Source organism: Anabrus simplex, chromosome 9 (genome assembly GCF_040414725.1).
Source record: "Anabrus simplex isolate iqAnaSimp1 chromosome 9, ASM4041472v1, whole genome shotgun sequence".
Taxonomy (NCBI): Eukaryota; Metazoa; Arthropoda; class Insecta; order Orthoptera; family Tettigoniidae; genus Anabrus; species Anabrus simplex.
In genome coordinates, this window is record NC_090273.1 from 112,345,136 (window position 1) to 112,367,516 (window position 22,381).

Here is a 22,381-nt window from a genome sequence, read left to right on the forward strand (position 1 = left end):
AATAAATGTACAGTACTACAATCCCCGATAAGCGAGAAACATCACATAAAGAAATAATGTACATTTAATAATATACTCAACGTATTTGCCTCTGCTGATGTCATAATTTGGAGAAAAACAGAAGAGGAGATGCAAGCAAGAACTGCTATGAGCAAAGCCAGATCCAGGGAGGGGCTAAGGGGGGCATTAGCCACCCACTCTCTTCTAGTTATATTCAAAAGTTTTATTAAACTTTGAAGATTTTAGGGTTCAGCAGTTTGATGTTGGATCAGATATGTCAGGTAAATTTCTTACAACCCAAGCACTGACTTTAAATGAGCAACCTCTGGCATTTAACACACACTGCATCAGCCATCAACTGAACTTCTGCATTACAAAAAGCTGTGATATTAGACTAATAGAGAATATGTTAGCGATTATCTCATTAGTGACGTTTGTCTCTGCTTCTGTGAAAAGAATGTCTGCTCTTCAAAGAGTGATATTAGTGAACGTGATATCAGCTCATCAAAAATGACCAAGTTAAAAGCATTTTGTCCTACTCATTGGGTAGAAAGACAGGATAGCTTCATTGTATTTCAGGAACTAATATTACATGTTGTAAGGCTTCTTGAACAAATAGAAGAAGATCCAAATAGTGTGGGATGTTAAGTAAAGCTATTGCCTTAGGTGCGGCTTTGAGAACAAGTGAATTTATCATTGGTCAGGAAACAGCTGCTCACTGTTTGTCCCACACTGTGAAACTAAGTAAGTTCTTGCAAGATCCTAAACAATATTCATCATCCATATTGTTTTGCACTGGCACCATAATAGGAAGGTTGAATACAATGAGAAAAATACTGATCAAAAGTACATTTTAATTGCAGCAAGTGGCATGGCTGCTACATGTGGTAAAGTAGTCCGTCTCCCACATATTTGCGGCAGGCAAACTCAAAGGATGAATGTACCAACTAAGGATCATGAGGAATATTTCAGGAAGGTAGTAGCCTATTCTTGGCTTTTTTTGACCCTTTAATAAGCCTTTGTGATAGTGTTAAAAAGAAGTGCTCCCTTTAGAAGGGGTTATTTCCAGTAATTTTTCTAAGTTTTCAGTTGACAAAATGATTAAAGCAGCAGAGAAATATGAAGCAGACTGCACAGCAACGAGTGCTCAATTAAGAGCAGAAATATCACTATGGACAGATAATTGGACATCTCGTCCAGAAGAAAACAGAAGGCCAAAAATTTGTATATTTGTATTAGCTCTATGTACTGAAGACTTCTTTCTCAAATTTTGACTACTGCTACAAATATTTGCCACCCTGCCAGTCATCACAACCTCTGCAGAGATAAGTTTCTCGGCCCTACGTAACCTACCAGTACAATGGGAAAGAACCTGACTTAATGACCTTGCATTAGCACACATGCATAAGAAAAGGGCAATAAATGTTGAAGATCTCTTAAGTCAAAACCACGAAGGCTGGATATTTCTAACTGGTCAAATGTTAATTGATGTGCACTGCTATCACGTAACTGTACATAGTAAAGTTGATGGAGTACTTTAAAAATTGTAATGGAAATTTGTGGTGAAATAAATATCAATAAATTACCTTACCTACCTTTTAATGTACTGTAACAATTTCCTTAAAACAAAGTTCGGAAATTTCATTACTATGGAAGTAATGAAATGTCCCAATTACATGTTTCTGCTTTGTGGTATGGTATTTTTTTTAAGTTATCCCCTCCCTTTAGGGAATCCTGGATCTGCCTCTGGGCATGAGGGAAGTCAAGTTTCAGAAGTTCAAACTCAAGATCAGCAAGACTGAGCCTGTGGCGATGGCAGTGAACAGAGATGAGCAACCAGCAAGCATCACACTAAAAGACCACCAACTGGAGAGTGTGGACAGTTTCACCCAGCTTGTCAGTATAGTCTCTAGAGACAACTTAGCCACAAGAGAGATTATCAACAGGGTGCAAAAGAACTCTCTTTTCTAGCAACAAATGAGAACAATTCTTACGACACTAAGATTCTGTAATTATCTGCTTTATGTTTATCACACTTTCCTTTGTACACTGGGGCTACTTTTGTAACTCTCCATGCATTTGAAATAGCTCCTTCATGCAAACAGTAATAAAATACTGTAAGCATTTAAAATATGGTACTATATCACAAGAAAATGGACAGCAGACCAAATGGCCTGGTATGCTGATGATGTGCTGTTATGAGAGAAACAGAAGCTGAAGAAAAAAAACCTGACTGACTGACTGACTGAGTGGAACAACATGTTCAATAACTTTGAACTGAACCTAAGTAAAACAACAACTGTAGAAATGATCATCAACAAACAAGGAACAAACTCAAATCTCTTCTTGTAAGGAAACAAATTAGAATCAGTATTTCACTTCAAGTACCTCAGAAGTACAATCTCCAAAAATAATACTGTCAAAAAAAAAATACTCAGCATGACAGGGAAAACAATGGGACTGCAAAATACCACAAAAAGCAAAAACAACCCTATACCACACCTACTTCTTACCAATTCTCACATAAGGTTTAGAAGCATGTACTCTACTAAACAATGACTACAGCAGAATTCAGGCATGTTAGGAGCACACAGCCGTGAGCTTGCATTTGAGAGATAGGGAGTTTGAACCCAACTGTTGGCAGCCCTGAAAATGGTTTCCCATTTTCACACCAGACAGGGGCTGTATCTTAATTAAGGCCAAGGCCGCTTCCTTCCCACTCCTATCCCTTTCCTGTCCCATCGTCGCCATAAGACCTATCTGTGTTGGTGCGACATGAAGCAGATTGTAAAAAACATCAGGCAACAGAAATGAGATTCATTAGACCTATGAATCAAACAACTCAAAAGGATAAAATCAGGAATGAAGTAAATAGGAGGGTAGCTGGTATTGAGGTCTTTATTACAAGTTTAATAAAGAAGCGCAGACTTCAGTGGTATGGGCACATTATGAGAATGAAGAGTGAGAAACCAGCCAGAAAATACTTCTGACCTTAGTGTCCAAGGCATAGGCTAAGGAAATGTTGGACAGAGACAATGAAATTAGATGTAGAGGAGAAAGGTCTCAGATGGGAAGATGTACTGGAACAGAAGGTGAATGCAGACAGGAAGAGATGGAGAGTGCTTGTACATCACACACCCGGGAAACTGAAGTTGGAAAATAATGATGATGGTGATGATGATGATGATGAATCTCCAAAGACAACACTGTCGAAAGAGGAAATACTCGGCAGGACACAAAAAGCACTGGAACTGCAAAATACCATATCATTTTCAGTTGCTTCTTTAGCTTTAAACTTTATTTTCTGCAAATATCTTTATTTTATCTTTATCACCATAGGTAATTTCAGTACTTTGCTAGTATCAGCGATCTCTGAAAAAATGAAAATTCACAGCCTGTTTTCAGTTATATATTCCAGGTCAGGAATGGAATGAATGAAGCTCCATCTAGCAACGAGGATAGGAAATGTGCCAGCTGCCAAAGCCTGTAATGCCATTGGGGTCAGAAAAGAACAAGAGTTGACCAAGGGAGGTCGGATAGGATAGATAAAAGTGAGGAACCTGGCACAAGTAAGTGAAAGCAATGCCACAACTCAGCTAAGGGCCCCATGGTTGCCAACCCATGCTCCCAAGTTAGGAGACACTGGGGCCCCTTTTAGTCAACTCTTACAACAGGCAGGGGATACTGTGGGTGTTATTCAACCACCCCCACCCACAAGGGGTATACTAGTGAGACAGGCATATATAAAATGTAAAAAATGGTAACTTATAATCCTGCATAGTGAACAATGCTTTCTGCGACACTTGATGTTTTTGTTATGTACTGGAATTGGGCCGCTTCCATTTTTAATAATAATAATAATAATAATAATAATAATAATAATAATAATAATAATAATAATAATAATAATAATAATAATAATAATAATAATACTGGTTTTCTATAAATAAATGATACTCTTTGTGAAGTGTATGGTTAGTGTTAACAAATTCTAATCTTAAACAGGGTATAATAATAAGCGGCAGTAGAAGTGTCCCGTATTTTTATGCTTGGTAATCTGGTCACCCTACAGTATATTACACCCATTTGCAAAATTACTAACTGGTTTGATATAAGGCATTCAACTTGTAGGATGGCCCTTAATAGTACCGGTATGCCCAAAGAAAGATCAACAGGATTTGATGAAGTCAGTGCAGATATGATCAAAGCAACTGGTGCAATAGGAATACAGTGGCTTCATAGAGTAATTAATGCAATATGGAAGGATAGGAAAGTCCCAGATGATCGGAAAAGGGGAATAATAATACCTCTCTTCAAAAAAGGAAGCCGGAAGAAATGTAGCAATTATAGAGGGATCACTTTATTGTCTCATGGTTTGAAAATATTTGAGAAAATACTTGAAATAAGGCTAAGGAAAATAATAGAACCACAACTATAGGAAAAACAATATGGATTCATAGAACACGATCAACTACCGATCTCATATTTGCACTTAGAATACTGTTAGAAAAGCACTGGAAGAAGGGCAGGAAAGACCTAACACTAGTGTTTTTGGATCTCGAAAAAGCATTTGACAGTGTTCCAAGGAAGACTATATGGGAATGCTTAAGAAAGAAAAATGTACCCAAAGGGCTTATCCAGAAAGTTAAAATGCTTTACGAAGACTGCTGCAGTTGCGTACAGATAGGAAACAGTAATTCTGATTGGTTCCAAACCACTAAAGGAGTAAGGCAGTACCCTTTCACCCTTACTTTTTATCACTGTCATGGATGAAGTCATGAAAGAAATTAAGCAGAAGAACAATATGGACATCAATGCATTTGCATTTGCAGATGGTGTAGTAATTTGGGGAAATAGAGAGAAGGAAGTCCAAGAGAGGCTGAACACCTGGAATGAACATTTGAAAGCACACGGATTAACAATAAATAAATCGAAAACTGTTACTATGTCTGTCAACAGGCAGAAGAAGAAAGGAAAAATAATGCTGAAAGGTACACAGCTGGAAACAGTAGACCAATATAAATATCTTGGGTGCATCATTTCAAGTGATAACAGAATACAACATGAGATTAACAACCGCATTAAAAAATCAGCTCAGTTTTACCATCAAGTTCGGAACCTCCTCTGGAACGAACAAGTTCCCTTAAGATCAAAGCAGATTCTATTCCAATCATACTTCACCCCCCATAATAACAATATGGCCTACAAACCTGCACAACAACGCAACAAGTAGATAGCAAACTACAAGCCGCAGAAATGAAGTTCCTACGAACTATGGTACAGAAGACAAAAAGGGACAGGGTAAGGAATGAAAGAATAAGGGACGAAGTTGGTGTGTACCCATCCCTGAATGAAAAAGTGACAAGGGCCCGTTTGAAATGGTTTGGCCATGTCAAACGAATGGACGATAGAAGGACAGCAAAACAATGGCTACACACAATTGTGGCCGGAAAACGACCAGTAGAAAGACCTAGGAAGAGATGGCTGGACCAAGTGAAAGAGGGGATAGGAACAAGAGGAGTCAGCTGGGATGTCGTCTTGAGAGAAGAGTGGTACATGGACAGACAGAAGTGGAGAGTGCTCGTAAACCACACCCGGGCAACTGGAGTGGAACACTGATGATGATGATGATGATGATGATGATGATTATTATTATTATTATTATTATTCCTTTATCTACATGGCGTGACTCAGACTATAAAGTCTGCTATTCTTCCAAACCATGTCATATATATAGTTTAACATATATTACACAAAACTTATTACACACATACACACTATAATACACTAGCTGTAGTACCTGGGGTTTCCCGGTTGGTTTTTGAATATTTACCCGTTAGTAATGTGTGAAGTGAATATTTATAGCAGTTTTGGGATATTGATTTTTACCACCTCTTATGTACTTTTAGAGTTATTTAGATGGGTTTGATTTCAAATTTTAGATTATTTAAATTTCGAGTAAAACTTTATCCTTGTGGAAGCTCAAATTTACTGAGAAGTATCCTTTCAAAAAAAAAAAAAGTGATAACTACATGTATTCATCCATCACGCTGTAGATATGATCTACATGATTTCAACTGTCTTTGAGACTGTCACCAATCAACCTTCAGACCCCAAAAGCATCACACTAACCTCGGTCATTGTAGACTATTTACTATTACACCCCATTCAGACTCCCGTCTCAATGGAGGCTGAACATGGACTTAAACGGTCTTCAGAGTGTCTCAATTTATCTCAGTGACACATGAACAATGGATTTGACATTAATATTGGTTATTTTCCATTATGTTTAAATGCCATCTCCTCCCATTCCCCACTCCCAGTGGGAGTTGGTATGTTTCACCTCCACAGTATTACTTTTCCAGATGGGAAGTAGTATGTGCACCAAGTTTCGTAGAAAGCTATTCTGGAACATACCCACTTACACCCATATGTATTATTTAACCATCCAGAGTGTTACAGTTCTACCCAGTGACCTCATAAACGATGGTATTCGACATTGATATCAATCATTTTCGTTTATTTTTATATTTCACCACCTCTGCTAGGAGTGCTACGGGTGTTTTACCCAACAGTATTTGTTTCATATAGTAAGTCATATACGTACCAATTTTGTATGAGGGCTATGTTGGAAGAAACACTCATACAACCATAATTTTGGTCATTTTGGACTATTTCCTTTCCACCCCTTTTCATCTCCATGACGATGAGGGCTGAAGATGGACTTTAAAGACGTCCGGAATGTCACTATTCTTCTCAGCGACTACAAAAACTACGGATTTGACACTAATTTTGAATGTTTTTACATCTCGGCCCCTTCCACCTCAACCCCCCCCCCCCCTTCCCCCTCCCTGTCCGACTTGTTGGCTGAATGGTCAGCGTACTGGCCTTCGGTTCAGAGGGTCCCGGGTTCGATTTCCGGCTGGGTCGGGGAATTTAACCTTCATTGGTTAATTCCAATGGCTAGGGGGCTGGGTGTTTGTGCTGTACCCAACATCCCTGCAACTCACATACCACTCATAACACCATCCTCCACCACAATAACACGCAATTACCTTCACATGGCAGATACCGCCCACCCTCATCAGAGGGTCTGCCTTACAAGGGCTGCAGCTGGCTAGAAATAGCCACACGAAATTATATACCTCATCTCTAGGGGTGCTAGCGTTACCATACCTCTTCGCAGTTAGTCTCCAGATAGTAAGTCATAAGTGTGCCAAGTTTGGTTGAAATCTCTCCCGTAGTCCAAAGAAGTATGGATTCAACAATAGTATAAGTCGTACTTATAACTATATTTTTCCCCCTTCTCTAGGGCCTCTAGGGGTGTCTTGCCCCCACAGTAATTTTTCCAGGTTATAGATAATATTTTTGCCCAGTTTAGTTGACACCTATGCCGGAACATACACACATACAAACAACCATAATCTCACTCATTTTGAGATTTTAATTTCTTCATTCCTACTCACGCCCCTGCTGATTGGGGCTCAACTTGGACTTAAAAGACATCCAGAATGTCACTATTCATTTCATCAACCCCGAAAAGTGTGGATTTGACACTATATTAGATTATTTTTATACTCCAAACCACTTGCCCCCATGTGGTTAGTCCCCTGATAGTAAGTCGTAAGTGCACAAAGTTTGGTTCAAATCGCCTCAGTAGTCCTGAAAACTATGGATTCGACACTACTATTGGTCGTTTTTATTTATATTTGCATTTCACCATTTTCCCTAAGGTTTCTAGCGGTGTCTCGTCCTCACCGTATTTTTCACACGTAGTAAGTAATATTTGCATCAAATTTAGTTGACAGCTAAGCCGGAAAATAAACAAATACAACCATAATCTCTGTCATTTTGGTCATTTTATTTTTTTACCCTTTCTCATCCCCTATGCCAAGGGGAGCTGAACTTGAATTTTAAAAAATTCCGGGGTAGCACTATTCATCTCAATGACCCTGAAATTTGTGGATTCAACACTATTTCCAAATTTTATACCTCACAGCTCCCCTACTAAGGGTACTAGGGGTGTCTTCTTCCCACGCAGTTAGTCTCCTGATAGTAAATCATATGCGTACTAAGTTTGGTATAAATCACTCCAGTAGTCCTGAAAACTATGATTCCAGACTAATATGGGTTGTTTTCATTAAATATATGTATATTTCACCCCCTCCCCTGGGGGGGTCTAGCTGTGTCTTTCCCCAACAGCATTTTTCACAAACAGAACAAAATATTTGTACCAAATTTAGTTGTCAGCTATGCTGGAAAATACAAATATATATACATCCAATATCTCGGTCATTTTATTTATCACTTTTTCTTGCACCTATGTCAAAGGGTGATGAACTTTAAAAAATTCTGGAGTGACACTATTCATCTCAGCAACCCCAAAAACTATGGATCAGACTCTATTCTTCTTTCTTTCTTCGTTTCGCCCTGCTGTGGACCACGTTATTTCAACCGTTTGCATCCTTGAGCTTTAATTCTTCCCCAGTACTCACACATTCTCGTTCTGTGAGCCTCCTTTCTTTCATCAGTCCACTTCTTGCCTGTTTTCAACTTTGGCCTTTCTTGGAACCTCTTGTATCCCTGGAGCTTTTTCTGGAGAGGAGCACGTTTCTGGATGTCTTCGAGTGTGATTCCTATTTCTTGAAGGTCTTTTTCAACTTTGATAAACCAGGGTCCCTTGGTTTTCTTGTTAAGAAAGTAGGAAAAGATCCTATTGGTCTGTCTCTGTGTGCTCATGCGTGCTATATGGCCATAAAAATTAATCCTCCTTTTCCGAATCATTTCCGTTATCCTCTCCATATGCTGGTACAGATCACTGTTGTGTCGTCTCCTGTACTCACCATTTTCTTTGATTGGTCCAAGAATCTTTCTCAGGATTTTTCTTTCTTTAGCTTCTAGCTTCTCCATCAGACCTTTTCTGTTCATTGCAAGGCATTCTGCTGCGTACAGTGCTTCCGGGAGTACAACCGAACAATAATGCCTAAGCTTGGCATTGATGGACACTGATCTTTTGTTGTAGACATTCCTAGTCAGCTGATATGCCACCTCCATCTTGTTGATTTTGCACATAATTGCTTCTTTCTCAGAGTTGTTAGGTACTATCCACTCGCCTATTATTATTATTATTATTATTATTATTATTATTATTATTATTATTATTATTATTATTATCATCATCATCTCACTCGCCCCCACCCTTAAGGGGGCTGAAATTGGACTTTAAAAATCTGGAGTGTCATTATTAAACTCAGCAACCCTGAAAACTATGGATTCAACTCTATTTTAGTTTATTTTTATATCTCACTACCCCCCTCGCCCCCACCCTAGAGGGGCTGAAATTGGACTTTAAAAAAATCCATAGTGTCATTATTCATCTCAGCAACCCAAAAACTATGGATTTGACACTACTTTCTATTATTTGTATATCTCATTCCCTCCTTGCCCCCACCCCTAACGGGGCTGAAATTGGACTTTAAAAAATCCGTAGTGTCACTATTCATCCCAGCAACCCCGAAAACTATGGATTCAACACCATTTTCGGTTATTTTTATATCTCACTCCCTCTTGCCCCCCACCCCAAAGGCTGCTGAACTTGGACTTTAAAAAAATACAGAAGGTCACTATTCATCTCAGCGACCACGAAAGCTATGGATTCAGCACTGTTTTTGATTATTTTTATATCTCCCCCCCCCACCTTGACCCCCGCCTGTAAGGGGTAAAAAAGTCTGGAGTGTCATTCATCTCAGCACCCCTGAGAATTATGGATTTAACTTTATTTTTGATTATTTTTATATCTCACTACCCCCTTACCCCCAACCCAAAGGGGGCTGAAATTGGACTTTAAAAAATCCGTAGTGTCACTATTCATCTCAGTGACCCCAAAAACTATGGATTTGACACTATTTTCATTTTTTTTAAATCTCAATCCCCCCCTTACCTTAACCCCAATCAGGACTGAAACTGGACTTTAAAAAAATCCAGAGTGTCACTATTCATCTCAGCGACCCCAAAAACTGCAGATTCAACACTATTTTTTATTATCTTTATATCTCATTCCTCAACCCCTGCCCCTAAGGGATAAAAATTCCACAGTGTCACAATTCATCTTAACAACCCCGAGAACTAAGGATTCGACATTATTTTAGATTATTTTTATATCTCGCTCCCCCCCTCGCTCCGGACACCAAAGGGGGCTAAACGTGGACTTTACAAAATCCTCATTGTCACTATTTATCTCAGCGACCCCGAATATGGATTTGACACTGTTTTCTATTATTTTTATAACTCCCTCACCCCCATCCTTTAAGGGTACTTGTGGTGTCTCTCCCCCACAAGGTTTGTCTCCTAATAGTAAGTCACAAGTGTACCAAGTTTCGTTGAAATAGCTTCAGTGGTTTCGGAGATGTAATACATACATATCCACATACAATGCCATTTATACATACTGACCTATAGATTACATAGACTCGCCTTTGCTCGAGAATCCCCAGTTGCTCTTCATTAGGAATTGGTGATAACTCGTGTCATTCTACTGTTGATATTCTATATTTTTCACAGTTTCTTAAATATTTTACACATCTAAAACATAGCTACATTCTTCAAACTAGGCAGACCAATCAATGTTGCTCCTATGACATGGCGCATCTTGATCACGACAGATTGCATCGCTATTTCCAAATAACAGGCATAAGAATGAACCTCCTATCAAGAAAGGTACTTTATAAAACATGGTGTCGTGTTCCCATCCACCTATATAGAGCATAAGCTGCTGTCGCCTAGCAACAATCTGTCCAAGTTGATCCAATCTTGGTGCGGCTTTGCAATTTGATAACTACTCATAATAATAAAAGTACCTATTTGATTTCATCCAAACTATTTCATAATCCCTCTCAGAAGTTTGTGAAATTTTCAATGAAATTGGTCCAGTAGTTTCTGAGTCTATTGATCTCAAATATACCAAATATATCAAATATACCAACATCCTATTTTATATATAGAGATAGCAGATAATGGACTGCATTGCTATTGACCTATCCAAAAGTTTTCAAAAGGGTAGATCATGGTAGATTACTGATGGAAATCAGGGGTATTGGACTAGACAAAAGTGTGGTTGAATGGGTGGCTACATATCTAGAAAATAGAAGTCATAAGATTAGAGTTTGTGAAGCGTTATCTGATCCTGTAATGATTAAGAGAGTGGTCCCGCAGGGCAGTAGTATTGGACCTTTATGTTTCTCTTTTATATCTAAATGATATGAGTAAAGATCTGGAATCACAGACAAGGCTATTTACAGACGATGTTATACTGTATAGAATAGTAAATGAGTTGCAGGATTGTGAGCAACTGTAGGGGGACTTAAACAATGTTGTGAGATAGTCAACAGACAATGGTATGAATGTAAATAGGATGAAACGTCATGTTGTAAGTTTCACCAAGAGGAAAAGTCTTCTCAGTTTTAATTATTGTGTGGAAGGGGTGATAGTACCTCATGGGAAACAAATACCTAGGAATAATCTTCATTGGGGTAATCATATTAACAAAGTTGTTAAGAAAGTTTATAGATCTCCTCACACGGTTATGAGAGTATTTAGGGGTTGTTGTAAGGATGTAAAGGAGAGGGCATATAAGTCTCTGGTAAGACCGTAGTTAGAATATGGATCCAGTGTATCAGACCCTCACCAGGACTACTTGATCTGAGAACTGGAAAAAATTCAAAGATGATTTGTTCTGGGTGATATCCGACAAAGGAGTAGTGTTAAGAAAATATTGCAAACTTTGGGGTGGGAAGACTTGGAAGTAAGGAAACAAGATGCTCGACTATGTGGTATGTTTCAAAACTATCTAACTACAGCTAACACTTCCAATGGTAGGACAACACGGGCAAGGAAGGGAACATTCCCATACTTTCAACACCACCAGATGTACGATAGACATCTAACTTCACAAAGTTTACTGGTTGCCTGTGCATAACATCATATTTACAAGCAATATTCACCTTAAAGGATGTTTCCATCCAAAACACCAATATATTGATACTTTGGACAGATCTATCTAAACAAGGCCCACTTTAATCAGTTTAATATAAACCATATACAATAATGTATCCACATTTCACAGGAGTGTTAGGCATCTACAAGGAAGGATTCCAATCATATTGCAGAATAACTTTTTAATTTTGTAACATTAGTTACTTTCAATATGAGTTTTAATTAAGAGACACTTTTATACACCGACACAGAAAGGTCTTATGGTGACGATGGGACAGGAAAGGCCTAGGAGTGGGAAGGAAGCGACTGTGGCCTTAATTACGGTACAGCCCCAGCATTTTCCTGGAGTGAAAATGGGAAACCATGGAAAACCATATTCAGGGCTGCCAACAGTGGGGTTCGAACCTACTATCTCCCGGATGCAAGCTCACAGCTGCGCGCCCCTAACTGCAACAGCCAATTCACCAGGTAAGGTAGTTTTGACATGAGTAGTATCAACATGGAAATGGAAATTATTTATCAAGATTATGTGGTATGTTACAACCTATCAGGGGTGAGTTGGCGTGGAATGACATAAGTAGAAGAATAAGCTTGAGCAGAGCTTATAAAGATAGGAAAGATCATTATATGAAGAAAAGTTCGAATTCAAGAGGAAAGACTACAAATATTCATTTAGAGGATGAGGAGTAAAGGGATTGGATTAAGTTATCTAGAGAAATGTTCGGTACATAACCAAGTACGTCGAAAATATTTAAGACACAGCTAACTAAACAACAGATAGGGAATTTGCCACCTGGGCGACAGCTCTAAATGCAGATCATTGGTGATTGATTGATACAGTTATTCATTCATTCATTCATTCATTCATTGAATAACTTATTTCGAACATATCATACAAGAACAACAGAAAACTCCAAACGGAAATAATAGATGGTGGGAAAATGGAAAAGACGACATGGAAATCTAAAATGATGGAGTTAAGTAACAGAGACAACTTAGAGTTGTGACATGCACAATGGTTAAGTAATATAATTTACACGTTGACAAGAACGCACATTATGAGCCAACAAATCTCTACAAATCTGCATCCACGCCCACTATTATGAACACGAGTTTGAAAACATTTTGAGGTTATGGCATTCAATGGAAAACATACCTCTTCTAGAGAGTAAGACTCTCAATCCTGAAGTACTGGTAAGAGTAAATGTTAAAAATTGCCGTTGAATTATATTATAATATGTTTGTTTGTACGGATGGTCACTATCAAAGTGCGGAATATCAATTATTTAATTCCGTTAAAGCATGTCGAACATCTCAGTTTATGAAAACTGAAATAACAGAATTCCTTCAGTCTTTGCAAAGTATACAACTCAGAAATTCGATTCATTACTTTAATCACGGCGAAAATAACAAAACTCGAATGAAACACGTGCTGAACAGCTGATTTGACATGTTTTTCACCGCCACCTACCTACGGATATGCAGTACTAGTGTATATGACTGAAAAATAACTTAAAATAACTTAAACCACAGTAGACTGCCAGTAAAATCTGTAAAAATTCTGAACATTATTTCTGTTTGCTCTTATGTCTTTCAATAGTAATACTGATAGTTAATATTGATTTCTATGGTTTATGACCGTTACCCTCAAGAACAGACATAAGCCTTGTCTTGTCTTGCGGATATCTATTTGGGATTCAAAAAATTCTTTCCCAGTCACAAGATCATTAATATATTACACTTATATCACCAAAAGCACACGATTACATCACTAATGCCCGATTTTAGCATGATCACACGTAGATAGATGCACTTAAAGAAGAAAAATTATATCGGGTATGAGGAGGTTCATGGTGGTATTACATTCGGTACTGAGCAGGGACACAAAGAACTTAGTAAGCTGGAATAGGAGTAACGTGTTACACTGTACAAGATCGGAAAGTAATAAAAACCTTGTGACAGTATCTACTCACCATGGACATTTAGAAGTGCCACCTCACAAACATGTCGGAACAAAACAACTGAAAAACTAAATCATAATTACAATTTGATGTGAGTGTTATCAAGGTACTAGTTTAAAATAGTAATGATCGTAGGCGAAGGTTGGTGCTATTTTTTTTGCTAGGGGCTTTACGTCGCACCGACACAGATAGGTCTTATGGCGACGATGGGATAGGAAAGGCCTAGGAGTTGGAAGGAAGCGGCCGTGGCCTTAATTAAGGTACAGCCCCAGCATTTGCCTGGTGTGAAAATGGGAAACCACGGAAAACCATCTTCAGGGCTGCCGATAGTGGGATTCGAACCTACTATCTCCCGGATGCAGGCTCACAGCCGCGCGCCTCTACGCGCACGGCCAACTCGCCCGGTGAAGGTTGGTGCAACAAAACTGAAAGTCGTGTAGGGAAAGGTACTTGAACTTTGAGTAATTTCTGCATTAAAATGGTCTGGTGATGTGCATATTGGGGGGCAATGAAAAAACAGGTGGTCACTATCGCCCTCAGATTCTCCACAGGAACAAGTTGGGTCGTTCGTAATGTGAAATCGAGTTAAATATACTGGGGTTAAGGCATGATTAAAACGTAGTCGGATGATATTGGTAATGTGACGTCGTGTATACGTACCATTTGCAAACCACGGCAGAGTGGGAATACTCGGTTGAATTTGATAGTAATGTTGGCCTTTCGTACGAGCAGATAATCGCCATTGTGTGCACCATGTGTGTTGAGCTGCAGTTTTGATATGTGGAAAGAAGTCGGGAATCGGAATTTTGATTTGTAATATATTCGCGGTATCTGCACTGGCGTCTTTCGCTGCTATATCGGCCATATCGTTACCTACGTGCCGATTATGCCCTTTAATCCATATTAACGTTATAACAAAACCGGATGTTTCAAGTCGAAATAGAAGAGACTTTACTTCGTAGACATATGTATTTGTATGAGGGGCGAGTGAATGCAGAGCTTGTAATACACTTTGAGAATCGCTGAATATATTTATTTTTTTGGATTGCAACTGTTGAACATATACGAGGGCTTGGTATATGGCATATAATTCTGCTGTAAAAATAGTTAAATTATTAGGTAACGGATATTTAAAGCTAATGAGTAGTTGTGGATCGTAAAATGCTGCTCCGACTCCAGTATTTGATTTTGACCCATCGGTAAATAGGTGGTAATCTGGTGTAGTTATGGGACTTTTAAATTTCTTATGAGCATATAATGTGGGATAAGGTGCAGACATTGATTGGTTTGATGCATCAGAAGGGGCAATGATAATAGAAGGACGGAATGTTTGAATATCATAGTGGTATGAATACGTATTAACACGTGGTGTACGAAATATAGTCTCAGTAAGATGGTGGATTTCAGCATAAGCCATATATATGGCGGGATACCGATGATTGGGAGGAGGACGCTGTTGATAATATTAATATAATAATTGTAATTTAGGGACAATAAGGGAGTTCGTTCTACTAATATGTTTAAGTAGGAATTTTTTGGAAAGTTTTATCCTGCGAATGTACAGTGGTTCTTCCGTAGTTTCTACTAATAAAGCGTTAGTTGGTGTTGTGCGGAGGCACCCACACTGATACGTAGTGCTGAAAATTGGAGACGATCCAACGCTAATAAACTATGTTTAGAGGTTAAATCAATAATATGGGCGCTATAATCAAGTATGGACCGAATGGTTGCATGATATAGCTGTAGTGCTGACAAGGGGTCAGCACCCCATGCACGTTTCGTTACCGTTCGTAAAATGGTGATATAACGATCAGATTTCCTAATAAGGTGTCGTATATGAGTTTGCCATGTGAGTTTTTGATCGATATATATTCCTAAATATAAGTGTTGTGAAACCAAGGGAATGCTATAGGTGTCAAAGTTAATAGGGCTTTTATCAAAGGTTCGTTTATGTGTAAAGATCATCGCTGCACATTTAGGTATAGAAAGGGAAAGTCCATGGGCCGTTAGCCACTGAAAGACTAAACTTAAAACCCGAGATATTGTGTCTCTACAAAGGTCAATGTGGGAGTCAGCACAATAAATAACATAATCATCCGCGTAAGCTAGAATACGGGCGTGTGGTAGCACAAGAGATTCGAGCTCTTTCATGTAAAGGGCAAACAAAATTCCACTGAGTATCGATCCCTGTGGTAAACCTTGTGATGTGTAACGGCTATCAATTGTGTGTTGGGGAGATTTAATAGTTAACCGGCGGTTAGTAAATAGTTGATTTAAAATAGAAATGAATTGGATGGGGAATCCAGCACTAAATAATTTCTCCCAGAGGATATGCAATAACACAGCATCATAGGCACCTTTAATTTCCAAAAAGACTGCTACGATAGATTGTTTCCGCCATTTTGCTAATAAGATGTCGAGTAAGAAAATAATGATAGGGTCTTGTGTACTATTACCCCGTCGAAAGGCAAACTGATACTTGGGTAATAGCGAGTGATATTCCAATACCCACGCCATTCGTTTCATAAGGATTTTACAAAAACGTTGCGTATACACGATCCCAGAACTATGCCTCGGAAATTGTCAGGTTCAGTAGGTCGTTTTGTTGGTTTCAGGATGGGTGTGATGAAAAACTCGTTCCATGATGCTGGTACATGTAATGTCTCTAAAATACTATTATAATATTTGAGTAGATAAATTTGGATATGGGGGGGTAAGGCCTTGAGCATTTGATAAGTAATTGCATCAGGTCCTGGTGATGAGCTATTGACGGTACATAATACAGAGTGTAATTCATTATATGTAATTGGATTCAAAAGGGAAATAAAAGAACAAGAATTATTCTGTGAGGTGGGTAGAAAGAATGGATTTACGGCAACAGGGGCAAGGGTGTATAAAAAATCTTCTAGAACTTGTCGCGGATAAGCAGAAGAAGTTTGGTAGTGGAAAGTTCTCGTGATCATGCGGATCGCGTTCCAAAATTTCGTTGCTGGAAGCTGTGGAGTTAATTGAGAAATAAAAGATTGCCAAGCTTTTCGCTTTTTTGCATTAAAGACGAGTTTTGTTTTCGCGATATGGTTTCGCAATTGTAAACAATGCTGCTGCGTCATCGATTGGCGATATTGTTTGAATAATTGTTTGCGCTTATGAATAAGATCGTGACATTCTTTGTCCCACCATTTTAGTTCGTATTCCTGTGGATAGGTCGTCACTTTTAATGGTCGGCACGGATGAAACATGTTTAAATATTGGGTTAAATAAGGGAGTAAGAGGGAAAAGGAAAGAGGGGATTTATGTTTCTGCTGCAAGATATAATTGAGGTATGATTGATAGTTAGAAACATTGAAGTTTTTATAAGATTGGACGTTACTTATACAGGAGGGTGTCGGAAACTGGGAATGTGGTGGGTGAATACAATATGTGATGAGAATTTGGAAATGGTCACTAGTGTGAGTATCAGATAATGTATGCCAGGTGGTGACAGGGGCCATTGTGGTGCGGCAGAAAGTAAGGTCTACTGCGCTGGGTGGAGATCTAGGCGGAGTTAAACGGGTCGGGGAGCCGTCATTTAAAAGAAACAAATTCTGATGAGTTGAAGTAGTAAATAAATTGGAACCTTTGATTGTATCCACCATACATCCCCATTCAGTGTGGTGGCAATTAAAATCGCCGAGAAGAAAAAGATGTGGAAATGTGTCAAATTGTTGTATAAAATGCATCCATTGATTCTGAGTAATGTAAGTGTGGGGAGGGCAATAGATGTTGATGAAACAGGTATTATGGTGTACTATTCCTACAGCATAAGTGTGCGGGATGATATATTGTAAAGAGAAATATGTACCTGATAAGGAAGTATGAACACATGTGGCAACTCCATCAAAGCCGTTACCATCATGTCGGAAAACTTGATAACCTCGTAATCGAAAAATGAAATGTGGTTGAAACCACGTTTCTTGTAAACAGATAAAATGAGCTCGTGTTTCATTCAGCAAAATTTGTAACTCATATCTTTTAGAGGCGGCACTTCGACAATTCCATTGGAGTAAAGTAATCATGCTAGTATGTTCATGATAGAGTCTCGTAGCTTATATAATACATGGTGAAGTTGAGGCTCGTGACCTATACTTTGAATTAACATTACCAGCAATTGCTGGATTTCTTGCTGAAGGCGTTCCTTGGAAGGAGGATAATGTATATCTTGAAGGGTTGCAGAGGGTTGCTGCCTAGCAGATGTGGGTGCACTGGAGGGATATGCTAGTGGCAGAGGTTGTTGCATGGCACTCATTGACGGAATCGAATGTACTGGAACTGAAGGTTCGTTTTGCAGAATGGCCATGTATCCTTGACGGTCGAAACCGGGTTCGGGTGTAGGAGGGGGAGATTGCATGATTACTTGGGTGAACTTACGCTTACGCGGGTTGGGAGTCGAAGGGGATGGGGGATTTGACGATAGAGGAGGGAATTGAAGTTCTTGTTGCTCGTAATGATAAATGGGAAGGGCGATTCGGGCTTTAGCTTCGGGAAAAGATATGTGTTCAGTACTCATTAATTTTTTAATGGTGACCTGATATTTATGTTCTGGACAAATTGATGAACCTGTGACATGGTTTTTTTTACAGTACGCACATTGCGTAAATTGCTCCGTGCATGCCTGGGTTTCATGTTGCGCACATTTCCCACAACGAGCGTTTTTCGCTTGACATTGTCGAATTGTATGGCCATATCGCTGGCATTTGCGGCAGCGAATGGGTGAAAAGATGTAAGGTTCAACTTCCATGTACACCTTATATAAGGCGACATGGGAGGGTAATGTTTGTGATCTGAAAACAATTTTTACTGAACCCGTAGGCAGGTATTGGGTTTCCCCATCTTGAATTGCACGGCGATTAAGTCGTTGCACGCTTTTAACTGGTGCCTCGGATTCCAGGTACTGTAGTATGTCATCATTCGATAAACCTTTTTCAACTCCACGAATAATGCCTACTCTTAACACTTGTGAGGATGGAATGTACGCTTTAATTTTGAGGGTTTCGAGCATAGGATTACTCAGAAAGGCGTTTGCTTGAGAAGCCGTATGAAAGGTAACTTGTAGTCGATTACGTCCTTTACGTTGGATCGATTTGACATTGAGTTTGGTTTCATAAAATCGGCGACCAAGTGCCATAGGGTGTAAATTGCCGATGTTTTGCTCGTTTATGGATTCAACAAATACAAAGAAAGGTCCATGATGAAAACGAGTATAATATTCCGGGGTAGAAGCCACTTGGGACGCCTCGGATTGATTGTTAGATTGTTCAGAATTAGAACGGTCTACCACTTCGGTATTACGCCTCTGTACATCAGACTCAGTGGACTGAGAACCTTGCTGTCGTGTCGTATTACTGGATGAATTGGTTATGGGTTCCTCTTCCATAGGTACTACAATTTCACGCTCCACTCGTAAGGAATTCCCGGTTACCGCCGACGTTCCTCCACTGCCGGTCTCCATTGCTTGTCACTCCCGCACCACACGTGAACGAAAACAGAAGTGGTTACCACTACCGCGCACCTCTAACTCGCACAAGTAGAGTAGTGTACCGTACCACTATCACTGCGTGACGTCTTGGTTATTTAATGGGCTTCGCAACAGACATAATGGTGGACATAATGGTGGATAGAGAAATTTGGTCGTTAATATTGGTAATCTTAACAGGCAATGTTGCCAACCCAGTTTTCATTTGATAAGCTAAATCAGCGAGATAGTCATCCAATTTAAGCTAGAAAAGGCTAAATCAGAATTAGAAAAAGTTACAAAAATAAGCCATATATTTATAACATTGCTCACCGTGTGGGGAATGAAATTGTTCTTTGTTCTGTTCAATTAGCAAACTACTATAACCGCAAACTATGGACATTTAATTATGCACACTAAGCTAGTCTTGGCAGGTGGATGTGGTGGTGATTAATATTTCAACAGGAAGTACAACTAGACAACCATCCTCTATTAACACTAATCGGAGAGAAATATGGAAGGTGTTCAACACTTTGAAAAATGAAGATATCGGGCAACAAAGACAAAGGCCACGAAAGGCGTGAAAATGAAAGACTCCCTAGCCATCGGAACCTAACAGCGCTGGGGTCGGAAAAGAACAAGGGTTGACCAAGAGAGGTCAGATAGGATAGATGAAAGTAAGGATCCTGGTACAAGTAAGTGGAAGCAATGCCAGTGCCGTACCAGTACTGAACTATGGGCCCAGTGCTCACCAGCTCATGCTCCCAAGTTGAGAGCCCATGCGGCCCCTTTTAGTCACCTCTTACAACAGGGAGGGGATACCGTGGGCGTTTTTCTACTGCCCCTCACACATGGGGGGGGCTAGTCTTGACTGAATGGTTTTAGAAAAAACAGAAAATAAATATTATCCTTTCTTCTCTCTACGAAAGTGGGGAAAGGTGTTGGTGGTGATTGTTTTAAGAGGAAGTACAACTGGGCAACTGTCCTCCATTAACACTAATTAGAGGAGGAAAAATGGAAGGGATCCGACCACTGATCTCTATACATGGATCGCTGATGGCAGCTCTCCGCTGCAGGAGAAAGTACGCCAAGTTGAGCGCGCGGTTCGCCATGTTGGCGTACCCATCCTAGAGCTCTCCTTATGGGGAAGCAATGATAATATAGTCAATTTTAAATCGCAATTAATGGCGCGTTGGAATAATTAAAAATATAGGGACATGTTCACTCAAAACATAAGGGCATTGGGATCATTGACACGTCGTTCCGAGGTCAGTAAATCTCCGGGATAGCAATAAAAATGAGTGTATAATAACGGCCGACTAATATTAACTTTGGTGCTGAATACATGCAATTAGCGATCGGTAACACAATACGAGTGAAAATCAGTTTCTGGAAACATTGCTGTAAATTGTATACATGTATCTCACGAAATTATGCATTCTTAAAATGATGTACCTATAAACGTAGCCACTATACAGGCCTAAATTCGACATACCTTAATCGGTGCTGGACAATGAAATCCTGTTTCCTGTTTCTATGCAATAACGCGCAGTTTATCAAATTAAAATATAGACTAATTGAAGCAAATGTACACATTCATAAAACCAGTTTACCACACTTCAAAACTTGTCAATATATCACATTACCTGCAGCTTAATTTACTATTACAGACCTCTTTAATTAAATTCAGCTACCAAAGCAATATTGATGGTCATCATCAGAAATATGTAACACCCGTTAAATGAGCCCCAAATACCACAACTAGTATAAAGGGATAGCCTAAAACACCCACCACACTTTGCCTTCTCCCACCACTCCAGTGTCTGAAACCCGTAATTATTACTGATGTAAATAAGGTCTAGAATTCCTCCAGACTTCATTTTCTAAGATTGTTATAAGGTCATGTCAATTATTTCATCAAAACCGTCAGTTTAATTATGACAAATAAATAAAAATATAAGTAAATCTTTACCTGCAGTTAATGCTCAGTAAAATTGAAAACAGTTGGCTATGCATCACTTCTAAGGCGTGCAGTTTGTCCAATTTTATCTAAGCAGTCTTCCTCAAAGTGATGGGAGCAGAGAACAGCTGTTTTAGAAGGCTCCCAAGTCTCCCGCCTGATACTCCTAATTCATGATCTTAGATGTTCGGGTTTCGAGAAAGGAAACCTAGAAAAATTGCCATTTTGCTCCCAGAATATGCGAAATAAGATACAATAAACCTAAAACTCAAAACACTACCCTAGGAAGATTATTATGTACAGTATAAAACTCACCGATGAAATGATTTCTCCTTCTGCTGGTCGTTTCTGTTTGTATATCCATAAGCTGAACACTGCAGTATGTTAATACCCGGTAGGATGTTTCTTCATTCGGATTTCACATAAATACATGCACATTTAAATTTAATTTTGTAATTTACAAGCAGTGTCCGCCTCTGTGGTGTAGTGGTTAGTGTGATTAGCTGCCACCCCCAGAGGCCCGGGTTCGATTCCCGGCTCTGCCACGAAATTTGAAAAGTGGTATGAGGGCTGGAACGGGGTCCACTCAGCCTCGGGAGGTCAACTGAGTAGAGGGGGTTCGATTCCCTCCTCAGCCATCCTGGAAGTGGTTTTCCGTGGTTTCCCACTTCTCCTCCGGGCAAATGACAGGATGGTACCTAACTTAAGGCCAAGGTCGCTTCCTTCCCTCTTCCTTGTCTCTATCCATTCCAAACTTCCCATCCCCCAACAAAGCCCCTGTTCAGCATAGCAGGTGAAGCCGCCTGTGCGAGGTACTGGCCATACTCCCCAGTTGTATCCCCGACTGAAAGTCTGAATCCCCAGAGGTGGGATCCCTCGCTGAGTCCGAGGGAAAAACCAACCCTGGAGGATAAACAGATTACGAACGAATTTACAAGCATACTACAACCTAAATTCATAAAATACACTACTATTTCT

The 22,381-nt window shown here is 39.4% G+C and overlaps 1 protein-coding gene across 3 annotated transcripts in view; it reads right to left on the reverse strand.

Moving 5' to 3' along the window:
* The window catches only part of LOC136881294 (ABC transporter F family member 4), a 59,237-nt gene extending 45,584 nt beyond the window's left edge, over positions 1–13,653 (reverse strand). Inside the window, exon 1 of one of the 3 annotated variants that reach the window (XM_068229298.1) lies at positions 13,637–13,653. The gene's annotated coding sequence lies outside the window, so the exon portion shown is untranslated. Of the gene's footprint in view, positions 1–5,800; positions 5,818–13,147; positions 13,445–13,636 lie in introns of those variants that run through there. The other 2 variants (XM_068229297.1, XM_068229299.1) reach the window with 2 other exon arrangements.
* Positions 13,654–22,381: the final 8,728 nt, after the last annotated feature.